The sequence below is a fragment of the Simochromis diagramma genome, unplaced genomic scaffold (assembly GCF_900408965.1).
Source record: "Simochromis diagramma unplaced genomic scaffold, fSimDia1.1 OVJJ01000366.1, whole genome shotgun sequence".
Taxonomy (NCBI): domain Eukaryota; kingdom Metazoa; phylum Chordata; class Actinopteri; order Cichliformes; family Cichlidae; genus Simochromis; species Simochromis diagramma.
Window position 1 is genome coordinate 295,001 of NW_024386970.1, and position 16,889 is coordinate 311,889.

Genomic DNA, 16,889 nt, shown 5'->3' on the forward strand with positions numbered 1-16,889 from the left:
GTGCGCTCTCCAGACTGAGTGAAGAGAGGTGTGAGCACACAGTCGTGGGGATTAAAGCTCTGCTGCCGTTCATATCAAAAAATAACCACATCTTCAAAAGGGGCACTGAAATATTCACAGCACGCACAATACGGTGGAGTTCCTGAAAGAAGGATTTATGAGGATGAAGTCGGGAGAGGTCGGGCCCTCCTGGAGCGCCACGCGTTTGATCGCGGCAGCAGCTGCACAGTTTGATACCCATCAGCTCTGTGATCCTCTGACAGTCAAGTTTATCAGCACAACACTGGAGGAGCTCCTCTGTGCTTTATGTCTTTATCTATGTGCTTGGTATCGTCTGTATGAGAGAGGTGATGCAGGAGGGGAAGAGCTACAGAAACAACAGTTTGTTAGCATGTAGCAAACCCTCATGTTCATTGAATGGCCACAGGTACAAGTGCACAGGTAAGGCTGGGGGAAGGTGAAATGGAAGAGGAGCTAATAAACATACGATGGATGAATAATCAGAGTCGTGATTTCTAGTTTTACATTCATCAGAAGCTGCTTTGACCGCGTCACTATGGAGGAGTTCAGGTTTGATGCCCTGCCCTTCTCCAACCAACCAGGTGAGGCGGACCGTCCCCGCCCTCACCCTGGTTCAGCTAGAGGTTTCGCCTCCCCAACTTTCTACACTCTTTACAATATAAAGCACACTGAGACAAACGATGAGCAGAGACAAATGGCTAAAGCGGAGCTTCAGTGGATTTAGCTGAATGTGAGCACAGCTAAAGCCTCTGCATTATCCTGCACTTTCAGTCCTGTAATCGTTGATAAATGCCAGCTGGTGGCAGGCTTACATGCCCACGCCTCAGCAGATGCACCGCCATATCTGATAGATGAGCTGCTGCTTTGGGATCATGTGTTCTTTCCCTGCACACTCTCGTCCATCCATCATTCTGATCGAGGCAGAAAAGAAGTTCGTATAACTTAAATGTTCCTGTGAACTGAAGCTCAGCCTTTCTGCTTTTCTGCATCGTGCTGCATCTTACACTGAATTGTTTCTAAGAAGGGAGGCGTATTACGTTTGACCTTTTGACCCTCATCAGCCAGTTTAACTCTTCTGTAAGAATTATTTTCCTCTTGTAGGCAGTATTTGTTAAATGTTTTTAAGCTTCGGTTGATCGTTTTAGTCAGAAAACACTTTTTCTATGAAGTTCAGCAGCCAAAGAAAACCTCTCATAAACTAGAAAGCACATCTGAGAACCATTACAGCACAAATCACCAGTACGGTTAAAAAAGCTGTCTGCAGCAGCTGTTCTTGTTCACTTCAATACAGTATGTGTGGCTGTTTGGTTGAGTTTTTAGCCACTTCCAATAGGAAAGTCTGAAGTACCTCCCTGCAGGTGAGGCTAACGGTGTTCACACCAAACGCGATAGACCCCTGTTATAATTCAATTCAATTTTATTTATATAGCGCCAAATCACAACAAAAGTCGCCTCAAGGCGCTTCATAGATACAGAGAAAAACCCAACAATCATATGACCCCCTATGAGCAGCACTTTGGCGTCAGTGGGAAGGAAAAACTCCCTTTTAACAGGAAGAAACCTCCGGCAGAACCAGGCTCAGGGAGGGGCGGGGCCATCTGCTGTGATTGGTTGGGGTGAGAGAAGGAAGACAGGATAAAGACATGCTGTGGAAGAGAGACAGAGGATAATAACAGATATGATTCAATGCAGAGAGGTCTGTTAACACATAGTGAGTGAGAAAGGTGACTGGAAAGGAAAAACTCAATGCATCATGGGAATCCCCGGCAGCCTACGTCTATTGCAGCATAACTAAGGGAGGATTCAGGGTCACCTGGTCCAGCCCTAACTATATGCTTTAGCAAAAGGAAAGTTTGAAGCCTAATCTTGAAAGTAGAGATGGTGTCTGTCTCCTGAATCCAAACTGGAAGCTGGTTCCACAGAAGAGGGGCCTGAAAACTGAAGGCTCTGCCTCCCATTCTACTTTTAAATACTCTAGGAACAACAAGTAGGCCTGCAGTGCTGTACCTAATAAACTGTCAGTCATGGATGACGCTTATGTTAATGTTAAAGGCCGTTAAGAAGAACCCAAACAGGCGATGTTTGGAGCGTTCGACGTGCCTCGTGAATCCATCTTTCCATCAGTGTCTTCAGTTATGATTCTGTGGATGTTTTATGTTTTGCGGCTGTTCTCTCACGGCAGTGATTCATATGCTGCTCGAGCCCGTTTCACCCCACTACAATATTCCTTAGTGACAGCTGCTCCTGTGATAATCACTCTGTTCGGCTAATAACAAGCACCTCCACAGGGAGGACGCCGCAGACAGTGAGCGAGATGTTGAGACAAATGGAAGCGTACCCGAGTGTGAACGTGTGCCTCAGAAAATGACTCAGTGGGACTGTTTGTTGTTTCTGAGCAGCCAGAAAGGAAGCTGATGTGTTCGTTCAATAAGGAGCACCTATGGGCTCACATTCGTCTGCTCCCAGCTGTTATATTGCGACAACTGGAGCCAGCTTTGTGCTCGTAGCTGTCACTGTCGCTCGCAGCATGTCACACTAACATGCTGACAGGGTTCAGCTAAAAATACTCCTGAGCTCACTCCTGGCCCTCAAACAAAGCAAACAGTCGTCACTTAGACTTAATTAGCAGTAATTAGCAGCTGGATATCCTCCTCAGTAGATGTCATTTGTCTTCTTATGTTTGTTTGAAAAGTTCTCGTTGCACGAAACAGTCTGCTGCTTGCTCCCAGCATGGTGGAGAACTCGTGTCTGCGCCTCCTGTCTCTTCACGTAAACACAGCTGCATCTGTGAGCGCTCCGACCCGAGCTAACGCTACAACACGGGACTCCACACGTGACGCGAAAAGGCTCAAAGATTGATTTAGCAGGAGATGAATGAAAAAAGCACGTTTGGTTATTCTTAAGTTACCTGGTTATGTGAATAAACAAACACGATAACATCTGCAGGTTTAGTTGTGATTACATCCGTCATTTTTCCCGTCTATGGTGAAATATACTGAAAGCATCTGAAATGTCTCCGTGTGTTTAAACACAGGAACCTATCGTCTCAGCGTGCCCACGATGGAGAAATCGTTTTTTCAGCTGGTGCTGCGTTTAAAGTTCGGCCTCTAAATCGCTCAGGATGTTTGAGATCTGCATCATCCAGACTCTGATGTTAACATCTTCAATCTGCACCGGACGAAAACGACCTCCAGACGGATCCAACGGTCGAGTACGGAGAGCTCTGCTCCGTCTCACATGGATGAACAGAAGGGAGACACAGCTGAACCTAATCGGACGAGACAAGGAGGAAGCGAAACTCAACACACTGAACACAGGACTATCAAAATAAAACAGGAAACATTCATAAAGACGTGGACTTGACACCGAGACAATGACCGACTCGGGAACAGAGGAAACAAAAATAAGGGAAACACGAATAAATAACTAAACCTTCAGTAGAGACTTGACACCAGGGACACAGAGGAGGCACGGAGAGGCACAGAAAACTAGAAACTAACGACACATAACAATATTAATAATCAATCCAATTCCAATCAATCAATTCCAGCTACCTAATGTCGCTGTGCAAGAACCTGCACAGTGACAATAAAAAAGTCTAAGTGTCTCAAAAACACAAACCAGAGTCCGGACCGTGCCACATGTGGAGTCACGCTTGTGGTTGTCAGGGGGCTGGGTCTGCGCCTCGAACGCACCGGCCATCCCGGCCACGACAACGTAACACAAATTCTTTTACCTGTAGGTCCGACACAGATTCTGTCCCGGAGGAGTGCATTTTAAAATGTGTACGTGCACATATATAAAGGATTGCTTCCATGACACTTTTTCTCTGACAGCTGCTTTTATCTTTGTTTCCTGACTTTGGCTTCTCTGCAGTGTGTATGGAGCGAGCTGCGAAGCACGCACTGTCTGATTCGATGCTCGTATAAACTTCGATAAATCACATTGAAGCCGAGCAGCAACAACAAATTTGACAAGAACAAAAAATCATTTGTTCGTTTTAGTTTTTTAAAACTCTGCTTTTGTTCATTGCAGTTAAGACGAGTGTTTTTGTCTCACGTTTCGTTGGAGCTGACTAACCTCAGACGGACTTCCCCAGGAGTCGATCTTCTTCATAATCTGCTTTCACGTTTTGTGAAGTCGTCTTAAAGAACCCAGCAGTATCCTGCTTTCCTGTGGCTTAAAGATCAAGCCTCACACCTGCACGGTAATTTCACCGGAAAGCTCCGAGTCCTTCGGACAGAAGCCCCGCCGAGTGAAGCAGGCACGAAGGAAGGAGTTTTAATTCCCATCCACACCATGAGTTATGTTCGGCTCCTGCCGGGCACGATTGTGAAATGCAAACAGAAGCTGCAGAAAATGACAGAATAAAGAGCCAGAGAGCAGCGGAGGTTTCCTGTGTTCTCGTCGTATCTCCTGAAATAACCTTTACTAAAAAGCTCCACCTCAGGCTGCAGCCACACACTTTCTGAGGATAAAGTGTTGCTGGGGAGCTCAGGAGTCATTTATGAAACTTTCAGTAACTAAAACTTGTATCTCAGGGCAGAAGGATTTACAGAAGGCAACGAAATGTTCTCAGTTTATCAGAAGCTGGAGGACTGACGCGTCTGTACACAAATGAAGTCTGTACTGCTGCATAAACAGGTACAGCCAAGGGCTGGAAAACTCTGACATTCTCTAATTTCACTAAACACATTTTCTTTTTCCCCTCTTTTAAAAAATCATAACGACATATTTATTCATTTATTTCGACTCATTTTGAGTCACACACAGAGAAGCGTGTGGATTCTTAACAGCATGCAGGGAACAGATGAACGATTGCTCCCGTCCTCCTGCGGTTGCAGCAGAAGCCGTCATCGTGCACAAACGAGCGAAAGTGAGCTGAATGGATGTAAGTCGTTTGTTCCTGTGAGGGAAATGACATTCAGGCAGCTGCAGAGAAAACATCTGTATTTATTCCTGCATTTCTTACCTTTCTACAGCCAGACAAATTGCTCTACTTGATTTATTCTGAAGGCTTTTTGTCACGGCGGGGTGCGCCGGTGTGTAATGGAAACAGGACCCAAAAGCAGATGAGGACGAGGAGTAGTAAGTTTGAACAGAAAAGTGATCCTTTAATGATAACGGCAAGGGAAAACCAGGAAACCAAAACAAACTGGCAAAACACTAAGAAACAAAACACTAAAGGTACTAAGACCAAAAACTATAACTATAACTGTGGTGGAAAATAACAGGCAAAGACTATGACTAAGACTAATGTAGAACTGACAGACGAAAACCATAACTATGACTGAGGGTGAGGAAAACTAACAAAGACTAAGGTCAAAATAAACAGACGACCCGACAATGGCATGCAGAAAACAAAGGGCTTAAATACATACATGAGGTGATCAGGGGAAGTGGAGACACATGGGGGAACAGCTGACTGACATAAACCTAATGACAGGACCAGGAGAGGAAAGCTAAATACAATGAACAAAGAACACATGACACTGTCAGAATAAAACAGGAAACACTAAAACTAAACATGACAACACAACTTAACAGACCTAATACGTGATGAATAAATACAAAACCCCAAAACATAGAAAACCAGAGGAACAATAAACAATAACTGCCCAAACTAAAGACAGATAGGAAATGACACAAAACTAATCACATAACAAAATGAGACAAATACAAACATGAACTCAGAGCGCTGGGTCAGAGACCCAGCCTGTGACACTTTTGTAACCTGTGGCGGTGCAATCAGGGAACAGTTCCCACAAATCCTACAACACTCGCTGAAAGGCCGTCCTGTAAGTAAGGTTTCTTCATACGGCACGTTTCAAAGAGGAAATGCACAAACTGCTTTATAATCCTGAGACACCACTATTAAAACAGCTGTGAGCTGGTCCCACTGGGAGGGGGCTAAAGCTGAACTGGGACTGCTCCTTGCTATCTAAATACAACAGGACGCTGGAGTAACTCTCAACCATCTCACACTCCTGTTTAATCCGTTTTCTGTTTGACGTTTATTCAGCTGTGTGAAAACTGTAACTTTAATCTGATTTAGGCCGCGGGGGTTTGAAAGCGATGTCGGGGAGTTCGCTGCTCTCATCGGCTCAGATATTTGAAGTTTACACAGCTACTATATTCTGAAAATATGTTAAAGGTTTATGTTACGACAGAGTAATAAGAGTAATATTAAAACTAAGTCGCTGCCGCCATTGTTGGAAACTGGAATTGGCTGGGCCGCGCTATGAATTCTGGGATATGGTTTTTCAATTTTGTTGTCCGGGTGGAAATCGGGAGAAATTCAGGAGAATGGTGACTCTGGAAGATTTTCAGGAGGGGCACTGAAATTCAGGATTCTCCGGGAAAAATCGGGAGTGTTGGCATGATTCTGTCACAAATCGATAGCGCACTGGCTCGTGGTCTGCAGTCTGGTGACTCCGTGTTTATTATTTCACACGTGTGGACTCGATGGTTCCTCGTGGTTCGGTCCGCTCCCTAAGTTCTTTACTATTTCCTGATTTCCCTGTGCTATGTCTAGTTGTCCTGGTTTCTGTGAGTGATCTCGTTTCACCTCAGTGTCGATGCACCAGAGCTGCTAAAGGAAAACCACCGGCCACAACTGGCTGCAGACTTGGTCCCCGCCTTCAAAGCTACATCACCAGTTCATATCAATGAGGAGAAATCACTCAGAAGACGCGAACATGATTTATTGAAAAGTTATTAAATACAAACTGAACGCTTCATTTGCTTCGTTTGTCGTAAATAACGATTATGAAATAATACAGTGAAATAAAATAAGGTCATTCTTAAACAGCTCATGTAAACCTTTGTTAGTCCCTTAAAGCTGCACTTCAGTCGCATATGAACCGAGTCACTGTGGCGGTGAACACCAGCAAGGATACAGGAGCTGCACTGCAGCATCACTCTGAGACAGGATGCTTCTCATTTTAAAGATTTTACTCAAATGTAAAGCAGCCGTGCATGTTTATGTGCATGTGGAAGGACGTATGATGATAGAAATAAAAACTCCACGGCTCCACATAACTTCCTCATGTTCACATTTTTAGAAGCGAGGCTCTCTTCCAGCGTTAGGATGCAGACTGTAGCAGCACAGTGCGATTTCTTCACTGCATTGATGTCTTTTAAAGCTGATATGCAGAAGCCTCTTGATGCAGCATATATCAGCTCTTCTGCTCTGTCACTTCCACTCATACAGAACAACATAATTCACAAAGCCGTTCTTAATAACCTCCCGTGTTATTTATTGTCACTTCTGAGTCCCAGAAATATGGATTACTGTAGAGTGCAAGTTCACAAAAAAGCATTACCTTTGATATCCAGTACATGAATACAGAACCGCCAGCACTGCTGCCTTTCTTAAAGCGCTGCTTAGTCAGCATTGTTTTGGTTTTTTGGGGGGGTTTTTTGTTTGTTTTTTACCTTTTATTGTTTATTTTATTTATTTGTTTATTTTCACTTGCTGGATATGGGACAGACTTGAATGAGGAAAAGAAAAGGGAGAGGGGGAAAAAACAGCGGAGAAGAGGGACGGGGATAAAGGGCAAAAAAAACAAAAACCAACTAAATAAGCAGACAAAAAAAATAAATAAATAAATAAAATAAAAAATCCATCTATCAATCACCTGGATCACCTGTTGAGAAAGAGAAAAGAAAACGAGAGCAACATAATAAACAACATCACAATGATATATGGGAATATGACAGTAAATACTAAATATTAAACATTATTGTGCAGCACATAAGATCAACAGAACACAGTGTGCTTTGAGGTAGAAGCCAAAAAGGGTGTAGTTTGTGGGTGTGATTACCCGTGTGTACACCTGTGAGCATGGACGCGCTTGTTTTTAAAAGGTTCCTTCATGTAATGATCTGCTAGAGGGTGTGGGGGGGCCACAGCCCCGTCCTCCAGGGCATGAAGCAGGCATGGAGGAGATCAAGGCTCCAGACATCCAGAGGCCCCCAGAACACAAGAGACCAAGGAAGACCAACAGAGGGGCAGCCGCGCCACTGTCCCAGAAAGAGCTGAGGAGAGTCCCAGATGAGGGCTCACTCAGCAGCCGCGGAGCAGAAGCCAGGGGGGGTTGCAGTGACGTGCCCGTGAGCTCCGCCGGCAGCCAGCTGTGCCTGAGTGACCGAGCCCCAGGCCGAGAGGCCGGGGGCACCCCACCCCCGAAGTGGCCCGAGCGAGCCCCAGGCTCCAGGCCCCGATAAGCGGCCGCCAAGGAGTGAGCCGGTGTGTACCTGGACGCCCATCCCCGGACACAAAGAACCACCAACGCACCGATGTCTGAGGGAGTCCGCCACCAGCAGGGGAAGTGGTGGTGGGGGGAGATAGGCCTCCATACCTTGGAGGGCCTGAGATGTCCCCAGAGAGGTGGCGTCTGATACCCAACCTGACATATAGACACAGACATACAGGCACACACAGATACAGACATCCATTCCCACCCTCATGCTCTCATATGCACTTACTCAACACTCAACCAACGTGGAGACAAACATAGAGAGACGCTGTACACACAAGCGTACTCTAAGAACCGGGTCTAGGTTCCCCTCCAGGGGGAAACTGCACCCAGACCCAGGTGGTGTTACCCTTTTCCCTGCGGTGGGGAGAGAACGGGGGTGAGAGAAGACTCCAAACCTCCCTCCACCCGCTCATTGTAGTGTTGATGCATGTGTGTTCTAAGGTGCATTTAAAACCCAGGAGGGCATGGAGCTACCTGCCAGAGAGCAGGGCCCCCATACACCCACCCGCCCACAACCCCGGCAACACACCAACCAGGACCCAAGACCCCGAGGCCCGGCCAGGGCCCCAGCCCAGAGCCGGAGCGCCCCCAGAACCTCACGCCCGTCCCGGACCCACCCAGGGGCAGCCAGGCTACCAGGTCAGTAACCCACGTCCGTCAGCACAGACCCTCCCCTAGCCCCGCTGCATGCAGCCACGAGGAAACCGTCACCTAAGAGCCAACAGAGCCCTTAATAGGCCATGACCACTACCCCGGGTTGAGCCCCCCAAGGAAGATGCTCCTGGGGAACCCCCCGACGCCCTAAGCCTGTACCTACCCCCACACCAATCACAACAGCGAAGGTGGGACCAAACTATGACCCCCCCACCCCCACTAGGCGATGGAGCTAATCAAAGGAGCCCAGAGCAATTGATCTGATGTGGTGGCAGAGGCTGTATCGAGACTAATGTGATCTAATAGATAGTCAGCATTGTTTTGTAATGGCTCCATCTGTAGAAGAACCTGAAACTTGCTGTAAGAATCGTTTAAATTCGACCCTTCATTGCACACAGACTCATGCTGTGCGCATCAGTATGAGAGTGGAAATCAAAGAAGTGTGACCTTTTCAGTAAAGGACTTAATGTGGTCAGTGACAGCAGCTGACCTGGAAACAGCAGAATCTGAAACATGTCATCGTCATTGCACATGTCAAACTGTTCCCAGGTTTACATGCAAACATCACTTTGATGGGAACTTTCTGCTCCTACTTTAATATCCAGCATAACACTAATTTTGAGAGGTCTCTGCAGCTGACAGGTGGATGGTGACACAGGCGGCTGTAGCTGCTAGCTGTCTGCTAGCTTCACCTGAACTGGACCTTTGGACTGGGTTTGTGCTGTTGGAGCCATTTTGGGCATTTTGAATGACGTCATCGGATAAGTGATAGGTGGCGGATAATTTAATCAGTCTAAGCTCCAGTTTTAGTGATTTTAAATGCATAAGCAGATATCTGTGTTTGTGTCATTCACTGTCACAGTCTGTGGATGCTAACCAGGCTAGCTGGTGTTGGCTAACAGCCCATGACTTTACCCTCTTGTCTGAATGTTTTCGCTTCTGGCAGCAAAACCCATTAAGGGGCAGCCAGAATGTTAAATCTATAGGCGATATCGATCTTATATATGTTTACTGTAAAGCTTATGGAACAAATACAATGAAATGCATAAAAATACCTTGCTCGAGCATGCTAACACTGAGCACAGATTAAACACAGGTTAGGAATTAGGATCCTGTTTTAATACCATGAATCCACCGCTGAAGGAAAAAGTGTAAAGCATGAAAAATGATCCTTTTAACCAACAAGTGTCACCGTCTGGTGATTGGTTCCAAATACATTTCAGAAAAGCAGGACTGGAAATGTGGGACACTGGGAAGTTTTCAGCTTTATGTTAATGTCATACATCTAAAACAGCAGCGAGTAAGAACTGTCCTTTGAAGACTGTCCCAGTCAGTCGGGACGTGTGGGTCAAGAAGCGTCTTATTTTTCCAGTTATTGAGTTTGTGACGTTGTTCCAGTCAATGTCAGGAAGGCAGCAGAGATTTAGACTTTGTTTAAAGTTTAAAAAGGGAGAAATAAATTGTGTCTGTTCAGTTTAACTTCACTAATATGAAGATTAGCTGCCCCAAACCCCGGGATCAAAACACCAGACCTCCCAACAGCCAGGAAAACATCCACATCTGCCAGACCTCCCCTGGAGTTTATCCTCATGATAAACGCTGCTTTCAGGCTGCGGGAAGTTCAAAGCTGTGTTTGAAAAAGCTCTGTGTACGAGGGAGCGGCACCAGCACAGCCCTCCGTTTGTACGGGACATATTTCCACCAAACGCTGCTGTCTCCCTTCATCGGGCGAAAGGTCAAACCTCACGCCATTTCCTTTCCAATATGACGTCTAACAGAATTATTACATGCGAGGAGCACAAGCTGCGAGAGCGATGTCAAAAAGATCAAACGGGGGCTGCAAAACCTGAGATGTCCTTTTACTGAAACACTATCTCATGATCCACCTGGGGCCACATTCTCAAACTTTCTGCAAATACTCTTAAACCTAACCTAAAAAACTCAGGGAAGTAGTCCCAGTTTGAGTCTGGGAGCTCAAAGTAATGACTGAGATAAAAGTTTAATGCCACTGAGAGAGAGCAGCCGGTGGAAAGTGTCGGGAAAGCTCTCACGGACAGTGAGGGCGACAGACTCTGATAGACAGAGTACAATCATTCTGTGCTGCTGACTTCAATTATCCACTTTTATTAACTGGACAGAGAAAATATCGGTTGAATTGACGACTAAGAAGCTGTTTGGGTTCAAGCATCAGCGGCGCCGCGGCCCTGATGCTTCTCACAGATCTGCACTGAGGAGGACTAATGAGGAGCTAAAGGAGGCGATAGAGGATGGTCTACTCGGGGAGCTGAGCTGCAGCTTTTTTCACTGCAAAATGAAAAAGTCCATTGGCTTGATTTTTTTTCCAATTTTAGGAGAAACTTCGACTAGCTTTAAAACTTTTAAGAAAGCAACTTCAAAGAGAGGTAAAATCTATCCTGGCTGTGCAGAGCAAATAAAAGGCCAACAAATAAAAAAAGGCATCGATTCAGTCGGAGAAATTAAGTTTACCTGCTGAATTTTAACAGCGAGCTCAGCCTGTATCTGCTATGTAATTACACTCAGTCAGCAGCAAAGTCGAACACAGAGGCCGCCGGGCACGTCACCGCCGGGGTCTCTGTGGAGCAAACGTCTGTTCTTCTTACAGAGATGGATCTGGTCCAGAGGCAGCCGGACTTATCGTTGGGCTGAAATAGGAGCACGAAGGTGAGGGATCAGTGCTGGCACACGTGCACGCCCCGTCTGCTGCTCAACGTGGCTTTATCGTTCTGTACCATCAAGGTTCTTGCAGCCAGGCTGCAGGATCTGCAGATCTGTGAGTCCACACTGTGCAGTGATGGTTTCTGTGTGACTTCAGTCAGTCACTGGGAAGGAGTTTTGGTCCTGTCTTCTTTGCAGTTTATTCATGTTTGTGTCACGGGGTGGAAAGGGACAAGTTATCCAGGGTTTTTTACTATGCATGTTTTGCTGTGTTTTACCTTTTTAATATTTTAATACTGTACAGTGTTTTATTTTTATGAGTTGTATTGCTTGTTGTATAGTATTTATTGGTGACTTGTCCTGGAAAGACTCCGCCCCTACCTGATTATGAACCTGATCACACCTGGGAGGTCCCAGAGGCCAATAAGAGGGCCTGGCAGACCACAGAGCAGGAGGCTTGAGAGACGGGCAACAGTGGCGGAGTGAATGGAGTCAGGCGACGGCGCCTGTAAGCCGGACTCCATTCCCGTGTGGGCGGGAATGTAGATGAACCTGGAAACCACTCTGTCTTTACCACGACATCCACATCAGACCAGCCGGCACGCCGATCAGTCCGTGAATCTCCTGCTCCGTCCTTCGCTCTCTCGGATACTTGAGCCTCTCCCCACACCCCCTTTTCCACCTGAGAACCGTGACCTCAGACTTGGAGGTGCTGATTGTCATCGGCGCCACTTCCCACTGCTGCAAACCAGCCCAGTGCGAGCTCTCAGCCGCCGCTGATGAAGCGCATAATCAGAGAAATTTTACTCCTTTATGGCATTTTTGGACTTGTGTCCTCTTCTGCCTGCACTGATGTTCTTTCCATCGACACGCTCGGCTTCATGTTTCAGGTTTTTTCAGCTTTGTCATTCTTTCACTGAGTAACATATCAAAACATTTCCAATGCAAATAAAAGCACATTTTTGCACAGTCACATTTACATTTGGTGCTTCTCCTGTCTGAAGTCCTCCTTTCCTCTTTCTCCTCCTCGTGGCATTTTCCATGAAGGGAACAGAATGTGAGTCTGTGTCTGCAGCAGGTGCCTCTCAGTGCCGCCTGCAGCTTAATTTTCCTTCAGTGTGGTTTTCCTGTTTGACTGAGAGTGCAAACGGCTGCCTGAGACACTTTCCTGATGGTAATTATGTCTTTTTCAGGTCTCGGCTTTGCAGTTTGATTTATGAGGTTCCGCTTAAATGAATCACAGCTAATTAAAACGCCAGGATTCGCTGAATATACTCAGGTAGCTCACACAAACATGATTTCACACGTCAAAAGGAATCAAATAAATATTTATCTCTTAAACAGCAAATAAATTTAAAAAAAACATTGTGCTGATCCAGTAACTAATGCCTCATAAATCACTCAGTTTTTATTCTCAACACCGTCCAACGTCGTTAGTGACTAAGTGCTTAAAAGCTGAGGGCAGCTTGCATCATTGATAGCTGCACACACACTATGAAGCTGTGCATGTGACTCTGAGTCAGAACAGCATCCGCCCTGCACACACACAGCGCTAACCTGTCTGAGCATGTTTACTGTCTGTTATCTCTCTGTGGGATGATCACAAGTTTCTCTGCTAGTCTGTGATAATCCACACGGATTAAAATGTTGACCTGATCAAGGTGTTAGATAGTGTCAGAGTTTTGCTGCATGAATGTTATTTCTCTCTCTTTGTGCTTTCATGTTTAATAAAACAGCAGCAGCATATCTCCATATTTATTCCCCTGTTGCCATCTTCTGCGCCTCTGCGTGTTCTTATCGGTGTGCTCTACACTGCAGAGGAGGAATGATCGCACAGCGCTGCAGCAGAGCAAACACACAAGAACAGAGCAGAACAAAGAGCACACACACGTTTCAGCTGACGACTGAAAAAGCTCAACGTGCAAACGGCTCGTTTAAAATAAGCGGAAACATCGACGATGTCATCAGAACACTCTGTGTTAGTCACCACACTCGGTCTGGGACCAGCTGTTACTTTACATTCCTTGATTATTGTTTTTCGTGATTTTGATTCTCGTTATTGTTTTCTGCCTATTGTAATCCAATTACTTTTTTCAAGTAACGAGTAATGTAAGGGATTACTTTCCCGTAAGCATGCTGGGTTACTGCGTTACTAAACCATGATTTTGTTTGTGAGAGTGTCTCAACGTCGTATGAGCGTGCGATGTCCGTGGTAACAGACGTGTCAGTAATGGTCGATCCGCACCGCCCACACGAACATCTGACATCTCTCAACCCCCGCCCACCCTTTCAGGCACCACAGATCCCAACATGGAGATAGCGAGCCAGTTCCAGTGTCCTGTCTGCTTGGACTATGCCCTCCTCTCAGTCCTCCAGTGCCAGTCTGGACACCTGAGTAACTTTTTAATAAACACTTGTCATGAACACATCTTTGTGCTCTCGATGCCGTCCGAGGCTCACTTTTATGCCCAACGTGCTGAGGTAACCTGGGTTCCAACAGGAACCATGAAGAAGGCTGATTCTGACCTCTTCCCCTGCATGTACGCTGCATCAGGCTGCAGTGTCACCTTGCCTCAAACACACAAGACCAGGCGCTAAGAGCTGTGTGAGTTTCAGCCATGTTGAACCCAGAACCTCTTGCGGGTGGCGGGGATCATTGAAAGGAGTCGTGCCTCACCTGATGCAGCAGCACGAGTCCATCACCACACTGCAGGTTAGAAGTTACTCAGGTCTTTCTTTCACAGAGCGTGCTCCTAAATGTGACAACAGGTGAGCTTTTGTTCTCACAGCTAACCTGCAGGCAATGAAAACTAACTCCTCCCCGCTCTGTCAAAGGAAGGAGGACGCGCACGGTGCATCCCCCAGGTGACCCACTGCTGTCGGTGCGCCCTAGGCGGCTCCCATATCGCACCTCCATCCATCCTGGTCTCCAACGTAACCCATCCAGGGTTGTCCGTTTTTACTTATTTATTCATTAAATATGTTGTTTTTTAGTGTCACCTTAATTACCTATTTATTATAAATCAAAGAAATTAAATGTTTTTAAATATTTATGTATAAAACAAAATAAATGCAATCCAATTAAATTGAAGTCAATTAAATTTGTGCCGCATGACATTTTGGCTCTAAGTGTTAAAGAGTCTTCTTCAGGCTGTGGCACAAAAACATGTGAAAAAGGTGAAAAAAGGTGTAATAATAATGGGAATTAAATAAGGTATGTATTTTAGAAGTGCATTTGTTAACATTTTTTCTTTTTTACTGTGGAAACAAATGATTTAATTGTCATGGTCCCCGCACCTCGCCAGCTGACAGCAGTCAGGCGCTTTGTTTTGTTTTTTCTCCTCTCTCGCCTCTGCTCTCCCTTTCTCTCTCGTCCTCTTCCACTCTCTCTTTCTCCTGCCGGGGCGGAGCTCAGTATGGGCTCCCGCTCCTGGCCCACGCACCTGGAGATGATCAGCACACCTGCCGCTGATTACGAGAATTGGAGTCCTACTTAAGATGGCGAGTCTGCTCTACTCGTCGCTGGATTGTTGAGCCATCAGCGTCAGTCGTCCTGCACTCTGCAAAGTTTGTTCGTGAGTACGTCTGAACCAGGAGACTAACTGTTTCTCTGTCTGTGTATAGATTTCCCCTGGACCCGTTTCCCTGTGCACGGTGACTGAGCGTGAGCAAGAGTGATAGAGGAAAGAAGAGGAGCTGTGCGTGGTTGCGAGGGCTGTATGGAAATCTCCCCTCCCTGGACTCCTGCCCCTTTCACTTCCGGACCCTGGAACCCCGGCCCCTTTTCCCCAGACAAACAGATAAATCAAATAGAATTTGTAAAACTCCTTAAATTAATAGAGCAATGATTTGTGTGCTACGTCGCGATGTTTCAGCCGAGGTCTGGTCTTCCTCAGGCGAAAAGCTCACAAAGCCGAAAGAACTTCGTGAGATTGTGGCTGCTGTGAAACTCTCAATTGCGATCCGGGTTAGGGAATTGACCCGGAAGGTCCAGGAGGCGCACGGTTCTGCCCACGGTCGTCTAAAATATGTTTGTTATAAAATAAAACAAGTATTATTTTTTGTTAAATAACAAAATTGTCTTCTTCAGGCTAAGGTCCGCTGTGAATGAGACTGAGATGTCAGTCCTTCCATGGTCAAAGCAAGAATGAGCAAACTGTCACCAGTGTTGCCAACTCCTCAGTAAGGAAAATCGCTATTGGCTGTCCTAAAAGTCCCGAGAAGTCCTTAAATGATGTCATTGCCTAATTTGCATAATTGGTAATGCCTACGTAATAGTAACAGGCCCTGTAGGAGATAGAAATAACATCGTGGAAGAGACATAAAGTGAATTTTAAAAATGCATATAGAATGTATTTACAACTACAAATTACATTTCTTTTAGCAATTATTGTTTTTTTATTTTTTAATTTCAACTCTCCCCCTTTACCTGGACCGGCAAAAGTGACCCTGAAACAGGCACTCTGGCGGAGTCATTTTTGTGTGTGTTTTAAGTCGTTTTAAACATTGTGAGCCACAAAAAGTACGAGTAAAATAAGAACATTTTTAACCATTAACAATCAAAATGTACATAGCAAGCCGCATCAGACAGCTTCAGTCGAAATCGGATGTATAAGATGGAGTTAAAGCTCTGCAAGGACATCCGATTTCTAAGTTTGCAATGATTGTAATAAGGTAAGGTAACTTTATTTATACCCATAGGGAAGGTAAATTTGCTTTACAGTAAAATCATAGCATTGTGCTTCCCTTCAAATATAAACCTCACTGTAGCACAGATATAGTAATTTAACAATTGAATGATGCATTTCAGTGCACTGATGTATTTTAGACAAAGAAAAATTGTCATGTTTCGGCTGTGTACAGGCAGGAGAAGGACCCAAACGCAAAACTCACGACAACAAAATTAAACTCAAAAAGCTGCTTTATTGCAGAATGGCATGGAAAACTAAACTATACTATACTGGGACATGGGATAAACTGACGCGCAAGGAAACACAGCCATGAGGGAGACTACGACCCTGACAAAGAGAAACACAGGGCTTAAATACACAGAGGGCACAGCTGGGAGTGATCAGGCTGGACGAGACAAGGGAAGCAAAACTAGAATCACTCACATGAGACATGGACCTTCAAAGTAAAACAGGAAACACACTGACTGAACCCTAGACATGCAAACTTAACAGCAACTGAGGAGACAGAACATAGGGACCTGAAACATGGGACAGAAAGGCACAGTAGACACAACAACGCCAGAGGGAAAGAGTAAAACAAAAC